The sequence below is a fragment of the Zonotrichia leucophrys genome, chromosome 1A (genome assembly GCF_028769735.1).
Source record: "Zonotrichia leucophrys gambelii isolate GWCS_2022_RI chromosome 1A, RI_Zleu_2.0, whole genome shotgun sequence".
NCBI lineage: Eukaryota > Metazoa > Chordata > Aves > Passeriformes > Passerellidae > Zonotrichia > Zonotrichia leucophrys.
The window spans coordinates 2,853,884-2,870,199 of record NC_088170.1 but is presented as its reverse complement, the minus strand read 5'-3'; the positions used below and the strand labels follow the sequence as shown (position 1 = coordinate 2,870,199).

General features: G+C 37.6%; 1 long non-coding RNA gene across 3 annotated transcripts in view; it reads left to right on the top strand.

Moving 5' to 3' along the window:
- LOC135456350 (uncharacterized) overlaps window positions 1-16,316 on the top strand; it is a 91,793-nt gene that overhangs the window by 60,733 nt on the left and 14,744 nt on the right. The window lies entirely within an intron of this gene.

Genomic DNA, 16,316 nt, shown 5'->3' with positions numbered 1-16,316 from the left:
GTGACTTTCTTTATTTGTGCCTTCGTTGAGAACTAAATCAGGCCTCCAGCCACTAATTTCAAACAAAACACTTATTTCAGTAAAAACCCATTATGTCTGGTGTGACATGTAAAACTAGAAGGTCACCCACAAATTTTCCCTGCATTTATTTTCCCCACAGGATGTTCCATTGTGTATAGTATGTACAGTAACATCTGACATTTCATGGCACATGTTAATTTTTTTTTTCTGTAGCGGTGACCCTTCCCTCTCCACCTACAGAACATGTGATGCTTAGAATCAGAGAAATAGCATGGAGAGCTGCTGGGTCAACAGTTGTTTAACCCTCCCTGTGATAATGCAGAATTATTCTAGCCAGTGCACCACAAGTACTTTGTTTTGTGCAGCTTTGAGTGACACAGCTGATTATCTCATCCACGCCTTCCCCTGCTGACACTCCAGGACACTTCATTGTTAGGAATCTTTTCCTGGTCTTTGTCTAAATCTGCCTGGTTTATACTTGATAGACTCCTAATCACTTGCTCTCTCTAAAAATGTTCCCAGTTTCAGTGCTCTTTTTGAATACTTCTCTGTAATTCCTATGGGTTCTAGTGTAGAGCAGATTTTAAGAGTGGAGAACTTTCAGAGGCACAGGACATTTGTTTGTTCCCCTGATGCTAGGTTGGGAAATTCCTCTCATGTTACAATTAGAATATTTGGGGTATATATTAGAATTAGAATGTATGTCTGTTTTCTTAGATGAAGAGAGAATTCTGAAACCTCACAGCTCACTCTGTCTTGTGGTTTACAGGATTATATTTTCCATTTTCACTAATGTGATTTCATGTAATAGCTGGAGAAGGAAAGTGTCATATTTATTTGGTGGTCTGCTAAATTCCATTGTAGGCAAGTCCACGTGGGTAAAGCTCTCCTGCAAACACTCACCCATGCACTTGCCTTTATGTTCATGAGTAGTTTTGTTGTTTTCACGGATAAAGGAAAGCTGACATGTGAGTGTCAAAAGGACAGGGTTTTAGGCCGCAGCTAGAGGGCCAGGCAGTCAAATGTTTGTGTAGCACAGAAGATGCACATAAATTTCCAGTGCCCTGCATATGTCCATGTCAATGACTTAAGTAGAATGTGGGACCTCTAACCTTCAGGAATAAGATGAGCCACACTTGTTCTGGTGCCGTTTCATACTGATCTGCTCAATCTTCAGTGATAAAATCCTCTCAGAGTAGATTTCATTCAACTCATGACAACAACCCCTTTTTGTTAGACTGAGATCAGGACAGAACCAGTCTCTTAATCTATTTGGCTTTTCTATTTTTGTACATTCATTGCTTATCAGGAAATAAATGGGAAGGTAAAGGACTTGTGCACATCAGGGCAAAAAGCAATAGCCATTAAGCTGTAACTTACAGTATATGCCCTTTTAGCAATAAGGACACTGCTTGAAATTGTCAGTGTGACAGATTTACTCCTAATAGCTTAAGCAAATTTCACAGTTTACCCAGGTCATTTTGAAGTAAAAACAATTAATGTGTTTGGAATAAAAATTAAAGATTATAAACTTCATGCACATCTGCAGAGAGTCAGCCATATGTTTCACATGTTTATTTAAAATATTAGAAGGTTCTTGTTGGGATAGAATATGTTTCCTCTGTATCTATAATATAAATAATCTAAAGGCATTTAAATACATTTTGACATTTAAGCATATGCTTAAATCACTTGTAACATATTGATTCAGTCCTGTTCTACCAACACACACCCAAGACTAGAGAGTGTAGAGCTTTATGAAACTGTTTATATGATGCGCAGGGCTTTGTGTAGGTTCTTGTTGTATCAAGCCATGGAGGAGGACAAGGAGAGAAGGAAGATAAAGAAGGATGAGGGTGTGTGTACCTGCAGTGTACAGGGAAGTGTTGGATATTCCTCCCTGGGACTTGGCTAACCTTGAATCTGCTCCCCTCATTTCCTGGAGGGGTTGGAGAGGCAGCCCCACACTGTGTGTAACTTACCCAGAGCAGGGGTGTACCCTCCATGTGCTGGATTAAGTCCAAGTTGTGCTCTGAACACACATTTGCACACGCTTTTCTTATTTCAAGTGGTTGATGAGGGGTCTTGGGAGTTTTGCTCGAACCGACTCAGCTCAAAGGCGATCGCTCTTTAAGTAGTACCACGATGTGAAGCAAAGCTTGTTAAGTGAAAATGAGCATCAGTTGCTCCTGAAAGCAGGGGAAAAACACCTTGGCTTGCTCCTGGTGTCATTGCCATAATGGGACACTTTAGAGAAACAGAGGTGGCATAAACGAAGCTTTAGGTCTGTTCCATGGGATGCTGAAACTCTGGAAAGTAATTCAGCGTGTGTTTAAATAAAGAGGATGGTTCACTGCTCATAGCTAACTTTTGAGGGATTGCTCAGGCACTTAGACACCTCATCTCTCTGCTGGACTGGGCCAGAACACTTAACATTCTGTAGGATTGAGCCCTGAGTGTCTAATTACCATAAAAAATATACGGTGGGGAATGATTATGCACTGGTAGGGGGGAGGGTAGAGTAACCCTAATAAATCTTTTTGATCTTTAATTTCTCTACTAAAGTATAAATCAGCTCTGTATTTTTCTAAAGCCTGGGTCGGTAACAGATATTAATGTAGCTGAGGCGAAAATTAAGATGGTGTGCCTGAATATTATTGCAAGGAGAGTTGACTGTGTCACTGAGGGTGGGGTCTTGTGGGTAGATGGAGGCAGTTTGTTGGCTGAACAGCATGCACACCACAGCATGCACTTCCAGGGAAGGGGCAGTCTTCCTCCAGACCCCTTGGAAACCTATCCAAGACAGAATGTTGATGAAAACGACAAAATACTTTTTTTTTTTTTTTTTTTTTTTTTTTTTTTGTGGAGAATGCATCTAGATGTTAACATGCTGAAAGACATGTTCTGAGATGACTCTGGTTGCTCATCTCAACTTTATTATTAATGATCCTTGAAGGCTGTAGATCCAGATTTCCAGTTAGCATGAGATTGCCTAGCAATGCACTTTTTAAGTGGGTTAGACTTAAGAAATGAATGTAGGCAACCTTAATTCTCTGTTAACGTTTTTGTGCGTAAGGGAATATATTTATATGCACATATACTCACAGACATACAAGTAAAATATCGCAAAGATGCATTAATTTTACATTGATTCAAAATATTTACAATTTCAGTTAAGATGATCGTGCGAAAGTGACAGAAAATAGTAAGTATTAACTCTGCACTGTAAGTAATGACAAGTACTGTAGATCCTCACAGAAAAAAAACAATTGCCTGTGGCATCCACACAATATTTAAATTGGTAATCTCAAAAGAGAGGATGCTTAGATTTTCAAGCTTGTTTTTGGAAACTCTTATCTTAGCTGAGAATGTAAGTTTAGGAGAAGTTGATAATTTAGAGCCTGTTTTGTTTTTTCTTCTTGAGAGCTAAGAGACTGGTGTCAGAACTTCTTGGATAGAAGGAGTATTCACTGTATTTTGCAATATTGCTGTGTAACTACAGGGATGAAATCTCAGAATAATCTCAAGCCTGGGTGAACCTCAAAATATGAAGTTTCACCTGCAAGGACCCATTTTGTCATTATCTATTCATTTCATGATCTTTGTTTTTCTATTTGCTTGTAATTTTTTATGTTACATGACAGTAAAGTCCTTCTTGCCATCCCCCTGAAAGCTGCTCTTGTAGAGATAGATAAGATGATATTCAAGTCCAGAAGGGCAAAGGAAATTTCATGCACCTTTGTTTAAGCCTTCCCTGGGTGTGCTCATATCAAGTGCTTCCTACAGTTGTGCTTGGCCATGATTTGGAGGAATGGTTCAGCAAGCTTGGAGAAATCAGAGTTTTATGCTCCTCACAGCCAAAAGGAAGGAGAGAGAATGATACCTCTCTAAAATCTGAGCACAGGGTCTGCACAGAAAGTGACTAGCTGAAATACTTGTAGTTGCCTGGGAGTAAGTGCAGAGGATTGTTTAAATGCTGTAGATATGCATGATGTTGTCCTTTGCTTTTATTTCCCCCCCTATTGGACTCTCTTCTGGTGACACCAAATCCTGAAATGCTTCAGTGCTGGAAGAGCAGCTATAAACATCTCAGAGCTTTGTTTAAAAATGTCTTTGGTATTTTGTACCTTTTAATATTTGCCCACTGAAGTAGCTGTCCCTCAGTCAGGGAGTGCCACCAGTTACTCACTTGGGTGGCAGCTGAAAGAGAACTGAGGATCCCATCCTGTGATGCACTGGGAAACTCCACGGAGGAATTCAACTGCTCAGGGTTACTGAGGTGGCTCTGTGCCTCGTGGGTTCAGTTCTTTATTTGCTAAAGTCACCCACCTAAAGAGGTAACATGTACAGAAGGCAGAACTAGAGCTTTTGAAGGAAAACACCCGAGCCTATCATGTGTTATTTACAAGCAAGTTTGACATTTCTTATTTTCTTAAATTACATTTAGGTTGTTAAGAGGGATAAAAATCTCAGATTTTTTTTTCCCTTTGCTTTAAGGATACCAGAATAATTATTCAAAAGAATATGTCAGGTCAAGTGTTAACAGTATGTGCTGTAAATTTAAAAGAAAAAGGGAAAGTAAAGCACCACACACAAGAACCAACCATCTGTTCCAAAAAGCTCTTACAGTCATATCAGTCTTGGTAAGGATTTAAAAAATACAGTACAATTTCTGTGTTAAGATTTATTAAAAGAATTAACAGATTTACCTCAATTAAATGATCCAGAGTAACTTCTGTACAAGGTATATTTGCAATAAAATTATTATAGCCAGCAAGTACAAAACTTGCAGATCTTCTTGTATGGCTGGGTTTGTGTGAAAATAATATTACCAAAGGAAGACAGCAGTTTTCAAAAGCAGTATCTTCCAAATGTGAAGCAAAGTGACTCAATTCCTTCAGTGTTGAATCTATGAAATGTTAAGACAACTTTCATTTTCCTCCCATTGCTGAATGCTCCAAGTACAATGACTCTTGGCATAAAAATCATTGATGGCCAAAAAAGCCAGAAATAATTTCTTTGGTTGGAAAAATCCTCAGCAATTCAATTGTCCATGCAGGCCTGCAGCTTGTTTATTTTAGTCAAGGGTTAGCTTTTTTGTGTGTTAAATGTAAAGTAAAACAACTCTAGGCAAGGCTGTTGGTAGCAAGGAACCCAAGTTTCCTTAGGAACTGTAATATTAGCTGTTTGATTCAAGCCTTGAAGAAGAAAGCAGATAGGGAATATGATTTTTTTTCTGGTGACCCAGATGATGAGAGCTGCATTAAAGGAGGAGAATGAGCAGGAGGTGGGGTGAAAAAAGGGAAAGAATGAAAGGATACAGACTGCTCTGGCTGGGCAAATTAACCATGTTTGAGTTATCTTTTTGTGGTACATTTTAGGGTTTGTATTGCTTTTCTACATCTCAAAGGTGAGCTCAGTAACATTATGGAACAAAGTCCTGGGAAACTGCATGAATTCATCTAATCCATGTGCTTGGGGAAGGGCTACGGATCCAGAGGCCTGGAGGGCACAAATGTGATTCTCAGTGAGCAGGGTCTGGTGTTATGGACTGTACCCCATAGCATGGTATTGTGGCCTCGTGCTCCCACTCCTGCAGCATTAATTTGGCTTGTGGATTTTTGCTGTGTGCACTTGTACCAACCAGACACCACGCCCTTCCCTCAGCCCCTGTGCTCTCTGCTCTTTGTGAGCATCTTCTGCTGAGCTCTCCTGTGTTTTCAGTGCTCATTGGAGGTTTATGGCACTGGATACTAATTAGTCTGCCCAGCATGAACTCCCTCAGTATATCATTACAGCAATGAAAATATCACTGCTTGCCTAAGTGTTTGATCTTAAGTCAACCTATCTGCAGGTTTTGGTATGAAGTTGGGGTTAATCCCAGACTGAACATCCACAGGTTTGAGGGGAATTCTGATCAGCAATTTTATAGGCAGTTCAGGTTTATTAGTAGTTAGAGTTATGATTGGGCTTGACTCTCCTGTCTGGATTGATCCTGAAATGTGCTGATCTTTTGCTCTTTTAACAGAGAAAGAGTAAAAAAAAACAATGTGGGTCTTTGTGAGAGGCACGGTGTTGCCTCTTTTATTCAGCACAATACACTGAGCATGTTGTGTGCGGTTTTCCATATTTAATGGCTCTTTTATCAAACAGAGTTGCTTTAAGCAATGGAATAAAATGAACTGTGTGCAAGTTGTTTCCTTGGCTTCCGATATCCCCTCTCAATCCAAGTTTGCCATTCCCCCATTGACTGCAAATCAAACTGAAAGTGTAAAAAGGGAATGAAAAGATTTATCTGCTTCCATTAGCAAATACTATATCTAACAAAGAGATTCATTTAATGAATAAATAAACACATAGGAGACACACAGATGTTTTGCCTAAGATTTTTGTTTTGTTTTTTTTTTTTTTTTTTTAATTCTGAAAACCACAGTTGAGTCTCCTTAATTGGCACAGGGGCTCCACCAGAGAGAGGAACATGACAATTAAGCAATCAGTGATCAGAGGTGCCATGAAATATGTGTGCACCTTTTCTGTTGGTAGACGGTAGGTGCCAAATCCCCAGCTCATGTAAATTGGCACAGATTTGTCGATCCCAAATGTTCTGGCCCTTAGTTTGGGCACTTCACTACTGGAAACATTTTAAGTTTCTCTGCCAATGTCAAGCCTGGTTTGCAAGCAGAAAAGGACAGCAGAAATGAAGAAGGATTTGTGTGTTGGGACTCTTATGTCTGCTCCAGTGCCTTTGCAGGCACCAAAGAAGATTTCAGACCAAAATCTAGACATAGACTAAAATCTAGACATGGAAGGGAGGTGATCTGGGTGTAACACTGACCTTGAAGAAGTAAGTTTATCTCTCCTTAGCAGATACTATTACATCCCAACCTGTAAAAGCAGAATTATGGTATCATACCACTGTGCTGAGGTTGTCCCTATCTATAAAAAAAGGGTCAGTGCACTGACAGGAGATGTTAAAGAAGCTAAAAAGTCTATAATTTTTTATTAGGAATTAGCCTCTGCCATTTATGGCTTTTGTATTCACTTAAGTGTGTGGTCATAATCTTTCTTCTGGCTACTGTGACTCCTGTAAGAGGTTAATTTGTAAGGGTTAATTCTGAGAGATTTCTATGTAAATATGTCCTCAGGGAGGGACAGGCCAATTAGAACTACCTCTTATGGTGCAATATTTGCAACTTCATAACCTTTAGTAAGCCTTGAATATGGCTTCAGGAAAAAAAAAAATCCTCTGTGGTTGGTTTTCAGGGCAGATCCTAAGGTACATAAATATGAACTGAATTTTATAACATTACTTGAACTTAGGTTCTAAATCTATATTCAGACACTCAAAGAAGTGAGAAGATTTTTCAGAAGTGCATAAAATTGAAATTTGAGTCCAGTTTGAGTTGGTGGAAAACTTGCCACTTCTGGAGCCCAGCTTACTGAGCAGGTATCTAAATATGGATCTAGGCTGTAATTTGCAAACATTCATCTCAGCATAACTATTCAGACCATAGAAAATAATGATTTTAAAGATTTGGTTTTCCTCCCATTTCTTAATGAGTGTTATAGCTACTGAAGCTGTTTAATTCCCAGCTCCCTCCCCCTGTCAAGTCTGAAGGTAGAAATATTTAATGGATTTGTGTGGACTACATGCCAACTACATCTAAGGGCGTTTGTAAGAACAACAAGTTATGTTTTACTCAAGTAAAATATGTAATAATTGCAGCTGGTGCCTTTGATCCTCAGCACTGGGAACAGGATGCAAGGATGCTAAACCTCAATGATTTTAATGGGAAAGACATGGCTTTGCCATTGCCATCATTTGAGGGTGCTGCCCTGGATGCTTTGTGACTTTTCCACATTCAGAGAATATTTTATGGGTAGATGGTGTTCTCCTTGAGTAGAAAAACATCATCTTTTACGTAATGTGGGCCTGTGTACTTTAGAGAAAACGTTGAACTACTTACTCTCTTCATTTTTCTTCTTACCATTTTTTTTTCCCTTTTAGTTTTCTCGGACTCATCCCACTGCTCTCCTCCCTCTGCCCCAAATGGCGGTGGCTTCTAATTTAAAGCTGACCTTTGCCAGGGTCTTTGGCTTCTAAGAGTGCTTTACCCTTTGTTGAAGTGGTTTTTAACTTTACTTTATATTTTAAAAAAAGATCAGTTGGGAGATTCTAATGCTCCCAATTCAGCTTTTTTACTAACAGTGCAAGTTAAAAGTCAGCATGGCTGAGAATAAGGGATACAGGGGAGAACATGAGCAAAGGAAAGTGCATATTGATGCACCAGAGTAATGCACAGCAACTTCTCATTGAGGTGGTCTCATTGTTTCTCAGTAGAGTCCTCTAGGTAAGAATTGAATATATTTATTACTCACTCATATCCAAAAATCTCTTGAAGGTGTTTTAAGACAGCACTGAATACTCATGACCTGTATTAAACTTAGAAACCCCACTGTTGTCAGGAATTTTTATCCTCAGATAATATATTGGAATTACTAGAATTTTTATTTTAAAAAAATCTATGGAGCTCTCATGTCTCTGATAACATCTACTATGCTCTCATCTTTACCAATCAAGTTCACAATTAATTTGTAGGATTTTTTTAAAGTATAAATTCACTTGAAAATATTGGAGGAGGGACATGGAAGCGGTGGTGGGAGGGAGGAGGACAGGAGGTTAGGATTTTCTGCTGAACTAAAAATTCAATTTTTATGTCAAGTAGCATTTTATATATTTCTTCAGAGCAAGTTTTTTAAGTTTTATTCTGAAGGTTTAGGCTTGCCAAAACCCATGTGTCCCATTCCCTACTTGTGTGTTTGTTTTGAGGTTGGTTAGGAAGTAGATGTGGTTTCACTCATACAAAATATTTCCATTCAGATAAAAGTCTTTTGAAGGACACAAGACCTGTAAAGCCTCCTGGGGTCTCATACTGACTTGGATTTTATGACAACACCATGTTGAATTTCCACAAAGGTTTTAATCCCACTCCCTAACATCAAAAGGAGACTGATTCATAAAACATTACTTCTTTTTTTTTTTTTTTTCCTCAGAATCTTGCTATAGATCTTTTGGAAATGGAAGTAGATATTGTGTCTTGAATTGATTTGTAGTTAAAAAAAAAAATAAATCCAGCTCTTGAAGTGCAAGTAACTATTGGCCTGAGAGAAAGGTCTTGGCAATTGGGGAACTTTAATTTCTTAGAAATCAAAAAATAAAGACAAAGAACAAAAAAGTGCCCATAAAATACATGAAACAGATGAATTTTTGTAGCTGCAGCATTAATATATCAACACTGTCAAAAAGTCATAATTGTCTCAGCACTGTAACATTATTTATTTAATATTGAGAAGCTATTATTGCACTCTAGTTAAGAAAAAACACTCTTACCTTAAAAATGCATGAAAATAATATTAAAAATTAACACTAAAACTATACAATGTGGCAGTAGGAGGCTCAGCAAATTGATAATGGAATAGGGAGACTTTCAAACCAGGTCAGAAACTACTACATGATATCTTTTTGATGACATTTGAGAGATGAGACATAAAACATGCCCATTTCCCAAGAAAAAATGAGCCATTTGTAGAACTTTGCCATCAAATAAAAGCATGAAATACTGAAGGATGCCTGCAGTACTGAGGCCAAGCATGGAGTAAGGGGCTTTGCAGAGTGAGCTTGGCTTTCTCCTGGAGCAAGCATTAACTACAGCAGGCTGACAGAGGAGCACAATGAGCATTCAGGGCTCCAAAAAAAGTGATGTGGATGGAAATGTACAAATCCCAAACAGGAAATGTTTCACTGTTACTAACTGCTCATTTAGGTGATGCTTTGGCTGCTCATGTTCACAAGGTAGTGGGGCCTGAGTGCAATCACTAAATCTGTTTCATTACACAAGATGTGTTGTTAAATAAAGACCTGTCATAAAATCCATGTCCCTTCTCCAGCTCTCTATTGAAATTGGGAATAAAGCTTTATCCACAAGGAGTTTTCACCTCTGGAATCGAGTCTCACCCTTGAATTCAGAGCAATTCTAGTTTCTACCCGGGTTTCAAATGGACTCTGCTCAAATTATTTGTGCATTTGGCTAATTTTTTTCTCCTCTGATGGAAGTAGTATTGCCACGGAAAAATATCCATGGTAATATTTTTCTTTACAAGATGGGAAGGGTGTCTGTCTAGATCATCCAAAAAGGGTTCTGTTATGGAAATCCTGTGTTGTTGAGAACCTGCAGAAACAGGGAATAAAAGAGTAAAAGAACTTGTCCATAAACGTGAAGGAACCATTCAGGTTGATGACCTGTGCTGTTTGCAGAAGAGCTGGAATGAAGCTAAGTGGGGTCTTTAGGAAGAGCAAGGTATCACTTGCATGACAGAAAGATGACAAAGTTGTAGAAACAGCAGCAAAGTAAATAACAGACTACTACAAACCTGTATGTGCTCCATTGCTTTATTGCACAGTTTCCTCCACCATTTAACAATTATAATACCATTAACCATTTCAGCTTTCCTGCTGTTCTTGCACTCACTGATCCATCTTTTATGATGTGTTCCTTATTCTTCCAGGAAGTGTTTCAAACCAGTGACCAGAAAGAATCTTTAGTCGGTCACACATTTCAAACTTCCTTGAAGAACTTTCTTGATCAGGCACAATCTCTTCTTGAACACTTAAATTTATGACTCTTTAATTTTTCTCCTTCATTCTGTATCTCCCTGAATTCAATTTTGAAGCACTATTTGTCTCTCCTTACTGAGTTTTTTCTCACTCATGATTTTGAACTTATTTTTACATCCTTGGGTTGAGGATCTGTGTGAAATGATTGTTAGGTTTCACAGGAAAAAAAAAGGACTCTCTAGCACTTAAGTGATCTTGTTTTAGGAACATTTATTTTGTGGAAAGTGGTTTTTTAACATCCCAACTAAACCCAACAAGGAACATTTCCTTGGAAAAAATGTTTGCGTTTGACACGTGCAGAAGCACGGAGAGAACACTACTCCCACCTAGTATTTTTATGAAACCTCTTCAAAGACAAAAGAAAACACAGTTGAAGAGGAATGATCACCAAATATAGCAATTTGTTTCTGTTCCTTTTGTAGAGGGTGCTATACCACTCTGACCCCAGCTCCTTACAACTAGAATTATTTTGTTTTTCTCTTCTGAATAGGATTTCATCAGAACAACCAAATTTTGGGTTCAGGCTTCAGATGTCTTTGTTCTAGAGGAACTTGTAGAATGGGGGTTTATCTTCAGAATATCTTTGTTTAGGTACCTCATGGTAGGTATTCTTCTTAAAACACGAATATTATGTGTCATAGACAGTGCATTATTATTATAAGTTACAATCGTAGGGGAAAATGACAGTGGTGCTTAAATGGAGCTTGACAGTCTGCATAGCAGGCACCAGCCATCTGTGCCATGGCAGTACTGTTTGTATTTTAATGTTTAAACATACAGCAAAGATAATTAAGAATAACTATAATTAAAAATGATTACAACAAATTACTTTTCCCTCAGCAGTGATGTGTGCCTCTAACTTGTAAGTTACTTGATGCAGTAACCCTTTGGTAAGGCAGATAGGATAGCTTTGCAATTCCCACCCTGTTTCTTGACAGTTCATAGATTTTTCAAGGGCTTTTATTTTTATTTTTTTTTTCCCCAAATGATGAAAGATTTTTGCATACTGGGCTTCATACACCTATTTGATGCGCAGTAATTATCAGTGAAATTTCATTCTTCATATCAGAATTTTCACTCTTTATTTTTTTCTTTTTCCTGAGACAAGATTAAAAGTAGCATATTTCTCAAGCTATGGAAATAAAATGACAAGAAAAGAACACAAACTCGCACATTTATTTTCATTTTCAAAGAAAAATATTAATATTTGCTCTTGACAAAAAGAAAACAAAATTTGAAACAGAAAGAAACCAACTTTTAGGCTAAATTAATGCAGTGTTTGTTGTAAATTCCTATGCCTAAGAATAATAGGCATATTTTGCAGTCCCATTTGTATAAAGCTCTAATTTTCCCCTTTGTGTTTTTTCCTGTGGATTCTCTTGCTGGGTCCTTGGTGTCTGTCCTTATGGAAATGAGCATATTTAAAGCACATGAGTTGGGTTAAAGGCAACTTTTCTTAATTCTTTTAATGAACAGAATTTCAGTTTCTGAGCACCCCCTTTAGAAGACATAAATGGACAAAAAAAAAAAAAAAAAAAAGAGAGCAGCTCCTGCAGCTGGCTCTGGAAAGCTCCAATCCTGCTCCAATTCCATGTGCTTAGGCACAAGGTAAGATCCTGCATGGAATTGGATGTGACCAGACCATGGATGCAGGATTAGAAACCAGAAAGTTCCCTGATGTCACTGTAGTGTAGACATAATCTACATTTTCTGTGATATTCCTCTGTCATCATTCCTAATAATTTGTTTTTGGTGCCAAAGGCTTGAAACCAAAGGAATTGGATGTGGCCACACCATGGGTGCAGGCTGAGAAACCAGAAGCTTCCCTGATGTTCCTGAAGTGTAAAATAATCTACATCTTCTATGAAAATCTACATCTTCTATGAATTTACATCTTCTATGATGTTCCTCTGCCATCCTTCCTAATAATTCTCTATGTCTTTGGTGCCAAAGGCTCGACACAAAAGCTAACAGCAGCATCTGGGAGGCACATTTTCACTTCAGAACTTGAGCTCTGTTCTGGTTCAGCAGGATTTTGGCTTTCCTAGAGAGAATTGGATTGTTCCTTGATTGCATATGAAACTGTTTGTCTGTCTATCCATCACACGTCAGTTTAGATGGAACACTTTTTAGCAACTCATTCAATACCTAGTTTTTCATGATGCAAATATAACTCAGTGTCATAACTACCATGAGGTGACTTGCAATAATTTCAGGAAGATTCCAAAGCGATTTGACAGATGAACAAGCAAAGGGTCAACATTTACTTACACCTACTTGACATTTTTGAGGCAGAATCAGATTGGTGGGTCAAGATACTTTGAATTCCTTAATTGATAGAAAAAGAATTTAGAAAAAAAAAAGTAAAAAACAAGAGAAAATTGTTGTCCAGACTACTGCTGACATCTCTGCCTCATTGGCAAATCACCTAAAAAAATTGTTTTGGGTTACCACTTATGCTTACTTTCCAAAAAATGATAATTGCCATTTTGCAGAAACTTTCCTCTGAAATTGCTCCAGAACTTAGCTGTGTTTGACTGGACATTGGTGGTGTGACCTGGTGTAAAAACAGTGATAGATGAATTAAAAGGGACGCATTTGTAAACTGAGATTTCCACAGTTGCATTCCTCTTGCCTTGAAGGTGACAGAGGAGCTGTGCAACCTCAAAGGAAGCACAGCTCTGGAGAGCTGAGCAGTTTCATCACATGCTGGTCACTTAGATTATCAGAATGAAGGGAATATGTAAGCGGGACATGAATAAAACATTGCAATAATGTGAAGAAGAATCCAAATACTTTTTCAAACCTAATGTTTTATTTACCACTCTAAGTAGTTTAGTGCTGTTCTGGCATGTAATATTTGATGGGTATTATGTTTTATAAAGTTTGCATTGATAAATGTATCTGCCTTTCATACAGGGGAACCACATGTTCTCCTTGCTTGAGAATAATATTACTCTGCAAGGCTGATTACAGCTCTGTTTGAAATTCATTTCAGACTTAAGTGGTGTGGGCCAAACCCGAGCCCTGGTGCAAATCTGCTTGTTCCAATGGAACTCCACCAGAGGAATGTTTGACCCTATGGGTTAATGTAATGAAAAGATAACAGCATACTGTATGATCACATAAATTAAAGATGGGAAATACCAATTAGGTCAGCTAGTCCTTACCCGGGGGACCAATTTAGTGTGTTCCCTACACTCTGCTCTTGAGTGCTTTGCATTGTTTTAAGAAACTCCTGCAATAAAACTCGTGTCTTGGGAGGCTACGTGTTAGTCCATCAGATATCAAGACTAAAACTTGTTTTTTTCATCATCCATCTCAATTTTTTAATTCTCAAATTTGTCAAAAGATTTCTGATTCATTCTAAGGAATAGTGTTTTAGTTTTTTGGTCTTTTTCTATTGGCTTTTCACAAGGTAGATCCCACAGTTTTCAGTTATCACTTACCTCAGATTTAGTCAAATAGAATACAGGAGAACTATTATAAGTAGTAGTAGTATTAGTATTAGTATTATTACATTATAATTATTGACATTATTATCATTATTTTAATTATTATTGTTATCATTATTTATCATTATTATTATTATGAATTGCTCAGGTTAAATACAAATTTTGAAAATAGGTTTTTGTCCTCACTGATGAAAAAGACATGGAAAAGGACTGCTATTATTTCTGTTGTTTTTTGTTTTTTTGTTTGTGGGTTTTTTGAGAGGAAGACTGGAAGCAGAAATACACAAGCAATTAGGAAAGGTTTTACTTTCATCCCAGATAACTCCAAGTAGCACTGGAGATCCCGGGCTCAGATGAGATAAAACCCAATTTCCAGATGCATCTCCACTGCTGTGTGCTCCTGGCTACAAAGCTAACACAGACATTCCAGCTGTCATGTACCAGAGTGGTGTCAGAATGTGACTTGGGCAGCAAAACTTGGAGCCTGACAGCAGTGAGAGTTTTGCTCCAGTGCCACTGGGTCATCACACAAATGCCTTGGTCCTGAGTTTGACCTTTCAGTAAAAAAAAAGGGGTTCCCACTCTCTGAATGGAGCAAATCTCCTTGGTTTTAGCAGAAGAGGCAGGCTTTGATCCAGAGTGTTCCAAGCAGATTCAGGAGTTGTTTAGAAATTGAACAATTTTGTTAATTTTGTCTTGTGCTGCCACAGTACTTCTGGTCCAAGGCAGACTTCAAAAATTTGCTCTGGACTACCTGTCTTTTCTCACACAATAGGTAATTAACTTTGGGGTCTTTTATTTCAGAGTTCATATTGTATCAGGTTGAGTATTTTGATCAGGTAGCACAGTGCCTGCTAATGTGAATAATTCATAATTTCGAGGGGGACAGGGGGGCACTCATACAGCCCAACTTTGATCCCTAATTGTTAAATGATTTGGTTTAGATGAGGAGCCTAATTTCACAAAAAATCCTAGTACAGGCAGTGTAATGTCAAAGACAACTTCAGAAACCAATTTTAAACTAATCTAAGTTTTCTTTTGCTGAGGTTTGCCCCCAGAGGATTCTGCTTTTGCCACAAGTCAGGCCCCCTAAGAGAGATACCTTGAATAATTTCCTTGCTTACATGCCTTTTTGAAATGGTAGAAGAAGGTGCTGAGATACATGTAGTAAGTCCTTTAATGATAATGGTAGCAGTAACTATAGAAAAGCTTTTTAAAATGCATATCTATCTGAAAATACAGATCTGAAATGACTGAAAAACAGAAAGAATGGAGAAAAGTGAGGAAAATAGGAGATGGGCTGCAAAATAGAAAAGAACAGTACCTGAAAAGGATCCAAGTGAAATCAATTAGGGTAACTGAAAGAACTTAGAAGCACTGGAATACTAAAGTTAACATTATATTAATATTAAAGTTAATTTTTCAAAGCCCACAACATCAGAAATGAAAGTATATTAATACTACTAGTTATGTCTTGCTTAAAAAGCACACAGTGAGTTTTCCTTGATTCATGAGCTCTTTGTGCAGGACTGTCACTAGCCAGAAACCACATTATCACTGAAAGTAATAGAACTTTCTCTTTTTTTTCTCTCTCTCTTTTTTAATTGAATTAATTGAAGGAAGAATTACAGTTTTAGAACCACTGTTGCAATGGCTGTTGGGCACAATAACAGGCAGCCAGTCAGGTTGTGGTCTGTGCTAAGTTTTGCTCAGGTGTGACAGAGCTGTTGTTTACATCTCCCTAGATCCCAGGATTTTAAGGTTAAACTGTTAAATTAAGAAATAAATTATTTAATTATTTAGTTAAATTATTTTTACTTACAACTAAATTATTTTTACTTTTAACTTAATAACTAACGAATTGTGGCTTGCAGTGTGGAGTTTTTAATCTAATTATGCAATATTACCTAAACTTACGAGGGAGAAGGTGAAGAAGAATTATTAGTTTTTGCCTTGAAATTCTGTTTTTTTTAATATATATTACTATATTTTAAAACTTTAAACTCTTAAGTTTTCTATTATGTGATATTATACACTTCTGTTTAAACTATATACTTATTATCTTATTTCTATCATTTAATTTTTGGAAGCCTTCTCCATGGTTTTAGGTCAAATGCTGTGTTCGCTTAGGGGTTAGTGTTTGTTAGTACAGAAAACCTAAAATT